The sequence below is a fragment of the Sinocyclocheilus rhinocerous genome, unplaced genomic scaffold, assembly GCF_001515625.1.
Source record: "Sinocyclocheilus rhinocerous isolate Xijiao unplaced genomic scaffold, SAMN03320098_v1.1 scaffold839, whole genome shotgun sequence".
Lineage (NCBI taxonomy): Eukaryota > Metazoa > Chordata > Actinopteri > Cypriniformes > Cyprinidae > Sinocyclocheilus > Sinocyclocheilus rhinocerous.
In genome coordinates, this window is record NW_015652287.1 from 572,092 (window position 1) to 580,859 (window position 8,768).

At 36.2% G+C, this 8,768-nt stretch overlaps 1 pseudogene; it reads left to right on the top strand.

The window, feature by feature from the left end:
* Positions 1 to 8,768, top strand: part of LOC107714405 (activating signal cointegrator 1 complex subunit 3-like) — a 226,910-nt pseudogene that overhangs the window by 151,428 nt on the left and 66,714 nt on the right.

Below are 8,768 nucleotides of genomic sequence, written 5' to 3' on the forward strand. Positions count from 1 at the left end.
TAATGCTCCTATAACTTTTATTAGGGTAAAAAAACAGGAGGACATGGTGATATATTTACCATTTTTACACACCAGAGGCTTTTAAGTGAATTGTGAATCTAAAATATGCGTGTTAGAGAATGTACAAATGGTTAACATTGTTTGTGTCATATCAGTCAGAAAAGCAGTTCTGGGCTTTTTTTTTTTTTAGCTAACTTAGTTGTTATTCTTGGCTGAATAACTCTAGAAGGTTTTCAAAAGCCCTTTAAAATTAAATATGTACACAGTTTGGATTAAATGAAAGTATAGTCACATTTTTTAATTAGCATGTTTTTGTGTTTTGCTTTGGTACCGAAATTGGTACAGAGAACCGTGGATTTTCACTGGTATTGGTACCGAATACTGAAATTTTGGTACCGTGACAACACTACTTTGGGTCATTAAATTAGTGAAAAGAATTAAAAAAAATATGTACAAAAAATATGTAAAAAATTTAATAATAATAATAATAATATGTAATAATATGTATTTATAATACGTATAATAATACATATACGTAATATTTTTCAGTGTAATGTTTGTTTGTTTCATTATACTTTTTTAGCATAATGCTAGTACATATTTCATTTGATTAAAGGAAGAAACCAAATAATAAGCACATAAATATTTAACAAGAAGTATTTTTGAAGACATTAAGTTTTTTGTGAGAATTGTATTTGTGTCATTCTTGTTATGGAAGAGCTAAGCAAAATGAAAAATATAACAAATATAACATAACATAACATTTATTTTTTATTTATTTTATTTATTATTTATTTATTTATTGAATGTTTAATTTAGTTTAAATGTTTTCTATTTGCTATCGAAAACAGAAAAATTACTAATTGAAATCACTGAAACTGATAATCATATTTTTATTTACATGGATAGTTCCTTCAAAACTAAAAATTATATTATTTACTTTTCGTCTGTGGTACACAATCTATGTTGAAGATTGTTGGTAAACAAAAATGACATCCACTGTATGGACCAAACAATCTCAAAATATCGCTGTTGTTGTGTAAATGAAAGGCCAAAATGCATAAAAAGTGTTTCGTTTTTAAATGGTGTCATGTAAATGGCTCATTAGATCAAAATCATTAGCAATTCATTTTCAACCAAAATCTTTACCGCATTTTAAGTGATTTTCATCCACAGAAAGGAACGACATCATGAAACAGTAATTCTGACCAAATTCAGAGACATTACAAATTGAAATTAAAGCCAATAAAGCATCAGACCTTTTTAACAACTGATGTTTTCATTATCGGAAGTATTTTAAAATCGTCTATTGTAGGGATGCACGATATTGGATGTTTGCCGATATCCGATATGCCGATAAATTTCAACTCATTTTGGCCGATAGCCGATGCCGATATATAATTATTTTTAATTTTGGTTAGTTTTTAACAATAACTTATTTGTTAGCATTAAATAAACAATAATACATTTTAATTAAAGTGTCATGTTTGTGATTTTTTTTTTCATGTAAGCTATAGCTTCTGACCTTTAAATCAAAACATACTCATGATTTCATGGCATCAATTGCTGCTTTATTTAATCAGAAACACAGTCTAAATATTATTTGTGTATTTTGCTTTCATTTTATTAGAAGTAGGCCAACAGCGCCCCCTACAGAATTAAAACTCCTTACTGAGCGGGCATTAGGACCCGGGGGAGGCTGCCACTGATGCCACTGCAGGTGCTATTACTGTTTACTCTATCACATCGAAAGCGTCATTCTGTACATGCATATTCTCAGTTTAAATGCAGCGATCCAAAACAGTGAATCCAATCACCATTCAGGCAAAACTTTGCTTCAAGAATGAGTCACACTGCTGACGTGATCTTATCACTAGCACACCCTGAACACATGTGAGTTAATGAATTCCTCTTATCGGTAAGACATATCGGCATAATTTTTCATATCGGGCCGATGCCGATATTTACATTTAAAGCCATTATCGGCCGATTCTGATATTGGTCCGATAATATCGTGCATCCCTAGTCTATTGTACCTGATTTGTAATGCATCACGTATGAATTTGTTAGCTTAGCAACATTTACAAACATCATACTTAAGCAGCATGAATTCCTGTCTATGTAGAGTGCTTGAGTTCAGTCATTTATGAAGTTCAATTTCTGTCAGGCAGCTCACTGTCAGTTGATTTCCAGACCACAAACGTAACCTAACCAGGTGCTGCTGTACTCTCTGTTTGTTTTAGGTGATGGTGTTTGTACATGCCCGCAACTCCACCGTCCGCACAGCCACGAGTCTGATCGAGATGGCCAAGAACGGAGGAGAGCTGTCGTTCTTTCAGGTCGACCAGGGTCCGGACTACGGCCAGTGTGAGAAACAGGTAACATATCAAAGTACGCTTTCACACTGAGCTTTCCAAGCCCGTTTTCACCATTAGAGTTGGGCGCAAGGCTCTATTTAAAGTTCCAGGTTTTTTTTCTGGACAGTCGACACTTCGGGTCTGAGGATAAATAGAATAGTCTCTTCAGCGTTCACTTTGCTGCACATTTTACACCTATCATAGAGAACCTGCGTCGCACTTCTGCTTAAGACTACGAAATTCAGAGCGGGCTCTCTTCAGCCAGCCTCAGACGCAGCCAAACAAAGCGGTGTTATTTATGAGCAGTTATTCACCGGCTCTGCAGGAGAGAAAAGTGAGAGAAATTGAGGTCAGTCACCTATGCTAGCAGCGGCGCTTTCTGAGAGAATGGTAAACACAGGCGGGAGACGTACCTGTGAGGGCCGAACGGGTCCGGACGCTTTGAAATGAAACCTGAAGGCGATGCAGCACTAAACTTTTGGATGCTGCCCTATTAGCTGGAGTGGGTGTGCAATTAGAGCCCCCGCAGAGGCTGACATTCAAACGCCGCTCGAATGTGCCGTCCGGCTGCTGCGTTTGAAGATGCACTTAGACACACTAGATGAGACCAGAGCCCATTCATATGCGAATTACTATTTGTCAGAGGAATTGTGCTGCACTTTAATACTTGGAAAATGTTTTTAAAGGTTCCAGCGAGCCTACTTGTGATGTCAGTCGAGGTTGCTTGCACCAATAAAAGACATAATTTTGATTCAAATTTCAAAGGATTTTACACCCTTTCTCTGACACTTAGGACCTGAAAGCCATATTGATTTTTTTTTTTTTTCACATTTTTATTTGGATGGAAAGGAGGAGGCAGAACACCTGAAGATGCGCCTTTCCAAAAATAAAAAATAAATAAGATAATATATTCAGAGGAGTTTGCTACTTCTGTGTATTACCGCTCTCATAGTTACCAGAATGTCATTCATGAAATACTTAATAGGCATGTTTTTTTGTTTGTTTTGTTTTTCCTTTAATAGCAAGATCAAAAGACAAAAATAACTGAGCCATATAATTAAGGGTATTATTTAGAGTAGATGTCATACTGAATTGTGATATATTTAAAAAGAGGCTGCAAAATATTGAAGATGTGTCCAAAACATTTTCAGGTGATATTTCTTTCTTTCTTTCTTTCTTTCTTTCTGAAATGTTTTCTGTCACTTTAGATTGATACAGATTTCATAATTTGATTCAATTACAATTTGCAATTTGTTCTTTCTTTCTTTTTTTCCTTCCCCAATCTAGATTCAAATATGATTCATTTGGAAATTATTCATGTACAAAATGTCAATTTTTCTTAAGAATATTTCTTAAAATAATCTTTTTTTTTCTTAAAAATATCAACTAATGCTGTAAATTATACAGGAAACGTTATAATATTGAAGTTTTAAATTTGATTGTTATATGTAATCAAGAAAGAATTGTATATAGTCTAGGGCTATGTGTTGAAAAAAAGACAAATTAATCACTAATTTCTGTAATTAATCATGACTGATCGCACTTAAAGGCAAGGTATGTGATTTGTTCAAAAACGCTTTAGAAAACTGATTCGGGCCGAATCGCAAAACTAACTTGTAGCCAATCAGCAATAAGGGGCGTGTCTACTCGTGATGTGGAGGAGAGCGCGTTCAGTGCATGGGACAGACATTAGCCGAGCCGAGCGACAGAAAGATAGAGATGGCGGATAAAAAACAAAAGAGGAAAACGTCTGCGGAACGATAAGGCAAGAAGTAGGACCCGTAAAATTTGTAATCATGCATGTTTTCATATTGAGTCTCCAAAATTATTTGGAAACTATATAAAGACATTGTTTTAAAAAATTGATATTTTAAATATTTGTTTCTCAAAAGTAACAAAGCACAGCTGGCGTGCTACAAATAATAATACACATAAACTGAAAGCAGCATAGACTTGTCTCTGTTGAGTTTCTATAATTGATTCTGCTGTTTTAATGTTTATCACTGTGTAACTGCTTTGACAATCTGTATTCTATAAAACATTATAGAAATATAGGGGACTTGTCTAAAAGATCAATATTAAGATTGAATAATCAATGTCAGTCTGTTACAAAGAGGATTGTTTAAAATTTGGAAATCAGTATTTTCAACCCAGTCCTAATGCTCATAAATTCATGGTTGTGATGTCATAACCATGCAGATTTCTCAGTCATTTATGAAGACTTGTGGTACATCGCTGCTGTTTTCCCCTTTAAGAGCAAGGTGAATGAGATTTTCTGCTTGTCACCATGTTATTGTGCTGTGTAAGCAGTGGTGATGTTCACACAAGTCCAGTTGTTAGGACCAACAGCGGGGGGTTATTGGATCCACCTGCCTGGTGTTGACTGTGTCCAGGTTTCATTAGTTACACACTGGTGCTAGAAGAGTGTCTGGCCTCTGAAGAGGCCTGTGATAGATTTGACTGAACCAGACCTGTGCAGACAGACAGAGGGATCAATAAACAGCTGGACTCAACCCACTGCTACATCACCTCAGGTTCAGAATGCATGCTGGAAACATGGGACCAGAAGCATTTTTTTGTGTGTCTATATAGAGATCTTAGCTCTCTAAACGAGCGCATTACATAACAGGCTGCTGTGGTTAACCATCTGGTAGCGGTGGGCGTTATGACCGAAATCTTATATCACAGTGTGAGTAATTTTATATATTTTATATGGTAACCATATATGTATCACAGAAATCCAACGCAAAATGTTTTAAAACAACCAGAATTACCTTTTTTGATAAACAAGTGAATTAATACTTTACAAATGAAACTCATTTGATTATTTTCTTTCTTGATGCAAACAGCTTCTAATAATGTAACACTCTACTCAAGATTAATACATTGTTCTGTGCGAGTGTTCTCTATTCTATATTAATTCCCCAAGTTACGACGTCTACTACAGATGCGTGCAGTGCATCACCACGTGAAATCAAATTTAACTCAAATTTAAATAAAATAAAGCTGACTACAATGGAAGTGCTTGTCTGCAACACAGTTTGTATAGCCTAGTTCATAGTAGTGTTGTCATAACACCTTAAAAATATTGATGTATGATACCATTTTTGATCCCACGTGGAGAAATTGCCATTCATAAAGACTTAAGGCCTGTTACTAGGGCTGCACAATTTGGGGAAAAATGTTTTTTATTTGTAGGCTGCAGATTTATAAATGTGTATTTGGTGCGTTTCCAAATGCGTTACGAGCAATGCAAATTACTTGCAGAGATGAAGTGATTGTGTAAACCAGCATTTACTGCGAGCCAAGCCGATCTGAGACACTGAAATCACTGTTATCATGAGCTGCTCACGTGCAAATGAACACAGTGGTGCACTTCACTCTGAAACACACAAATATATTCATTTATAATCACAGCCTTTTGGATTTGACCATTGTACTAAGCCATACAGTGATTTTAATTTTATTTGACTTCATCATTCAGCTCTTGCTGTTATTGTAATGAACTATAAAGTTTTAATCATTCTGATTCTGTGAGAATAGCACTGAGCACTGAACACTGAGGACCAATATTGTTGGAATCGCTTTTAGAACAACATTACTGCAGTGCTGGCTTAAAATAACACCAAATTGCCATCCATTGGTGTAGACACTGATATAGTTATCATTATAGTTATCGTTCTTGGTGTGAACAGGCCTTTAAGGAAGTACTTTCTGTGAGTGCGTGTTATAGATGAGTTGTGGGATATGGACTAACACCAAATTGCCATCCATTGGTGTAGACACTGTGAACAGGCCTTTAAGGAAGTACTTTCTGTGAGTGCGTGTTATAGATGAGTTGTGGGATATGGACACACAAAGAGGTGGATGCACTGCTCTCTCGAGACTACAGTCACACTATAACTCCATATTTAAATCTCCCAGCAGAAGGTGGAGTGATACATTTAGTAACCTTTCTGTGTGTCCCACGGGCTCGGCCAAGACAGATGCCGTTTTTAATCTACACCCCGTGACGCAGACATTAAATACATGAGACCATAGTGTTATCCTCAAAGCCACTGCTCAGGCAAAAATAGGTTTGTATTGTAAATAACATAAATTCAACTATTTTGTGTTTGGTTAGTGCAAGTATTTATTTTAAAGTAACAGGTTATGCAATTGTGTTACTCATAAGCACATTACGCTGCTTTGTTACTTTTGCTCGAAATGTAGTTCTGGTGTTATAGTACAAATTCAGAAAGTGTCACTTGTTACTTTGTTACTGTGTTATAACACATTAATAGCACTGACGGAAATTGTAGTGATATATTGATCACCACAAAGAGCTCAGAGCCAATAAGTGCCATATAAGTGGTGTTTCTTTAAGGATTTTGGTGATATGTTCTAGATTCTGTCTCTTCAGGAGCAAAGGGCCCAATTATGGTACTTCTGATAAGAGTTTAGGTCTGTTTGTGAGGATTGTGAGGTAAAGTGTATTTCTGTGAGCTGTAACATCACTATATCTCTGCTTAAACCTTAACCACACACACACACACACAGAGAGAGAGAGAGAGAGAGAGAGAGATAGAGAGAGAGAGAGAGCTCTCAGTACTCACCTTCTGATAACACAGCTTATTTACTTAGGAAAATCACCTCTCATTAATATTAATGCTCTCTTAATCTCTCATATGAATATGGAGGGGGAAAACAGATCACCTGTAAGGTCAGTTATATAAAGTGGGATTGTTTATAATTCTGTTAAAGTCAGAGGTGAGCATACTCCATAATGCTCATTAAAGCGCGTTATGTGTGCGTTTGAAGAGGCTGTCAATCAGGCTCCGATATCTTAATGCATCCGCTAAGATAAGACCCTCTATAAGCGCTTTTTCGCCCTGTGACTCCAAACGCTCGCTGATAACGAGCTGGAATCTCTAATTGCGTGTGTATATGTTTGTGTGACATTAACACGCCGGTTGTGTGTGTTTATGTGTGTTAATACTAGTTAATCAGCTACTCAAAACCAAAAACACACACAAGTTAATGATCTGTTTGCTTGTATTGTTTATATTTAATTAAATATATTTGATATTAATAATTTCTTTAATGTTCTGCATTTTTATAGTAAAACTGTAATATTGTGAAAATATTATTACAGTTTAAAATAACTATTTTTATTTAATATTCATTTAATATTGTGATGGCAAACCTGAAGAAACATTTCGTATTATTATCAATTAAATAAATAGCTGTTCTACATAACATTTCTATCAGAACTACAGTATTTTCTGTAGTATTTTTTTTATGAATAGAATGTAATGTATAAATTTTTACTCCCTCAATTCTTCTCTCTCTCTCTCTCTCTGTCTCTCTCTCTGTCTGTCTGTCTGTCTGTCAGTCTGTCTGTCTGTGTGTGATAAATAAAAATAGTATATTATATCAATAAGTTCCAAAAATGTTTTACATTTTTATTTGCCCAGACTTAATATTTTGTAAAATGTTGAAGTTTAGTATAATATTTTCAATAACACCTTTATATGTGCCCATATTTTTGTGCTGATGCATGTGAACGTTACCAACAGGTACAAGAAGCCCATCTCTCAGGGTGATTTGCTTGAAGGACTCAACCTATTAATAGAAATGATGAATAGAGATCCTTTCACATGCCCTCTGACTATTCATATCCCATTCACACGCCTTAAGCGCAGAGCAGCCCATCAGTAATGCCACGTTACAGTATTCAGGAGACGGCACCTCAGGTTATGTTTTCCCAACTTTTATGTTTATGTAGGCGGCACAAGGCATACCAACATAACCAGCGCCATCACGATGAGTGATGTGCTTTACTGCGGATATGATCCTGTACCCTCAAAACCGCATGTGTTTTATTGCAGTCAACTGATAGGTCGCAGTAAGCCAGCAAAACCAATTAGAAATGCAAATAATTAAATGCAACTAATATACATGTGCATTTATAATGTCAAAAAATGGATTTATGCTATTCTAACCAGAAACAAAATGTACAATATTTGAAGTAAAAGAAAGGAAAGATACTCTGTTTCGGGGTCTTCCTCACTGATCCGTCTTGCGTTAAAAGCATGACTTAGTTCAAACCCATCTGATGACCCCTGTCCCGCTCTGTCATGCACCCAGATTTCACTCTTTCAGAGCGGAGCCCCTCTGTCCCTGCGTCAGATCCTCCTCTCTCTCATCGGTGGATGAAAGGAGACACCTAGTGCTCAGACCAGCGATCCACACGAGTGGTACAGAGAGAGAGAGACGGCGCTGACGTATCACAGGAGTGTGTGCCGATGATTAAAGCAGTCGAATGCCGTCATGGCAGTCTGTAGAATCTGGCACGGACAGATCAGTGGAAGCTGTGAAGGATTTTTTTCTTCTTCTCTGTGAAGGAAACATCAAGTATGACAGCAGGCC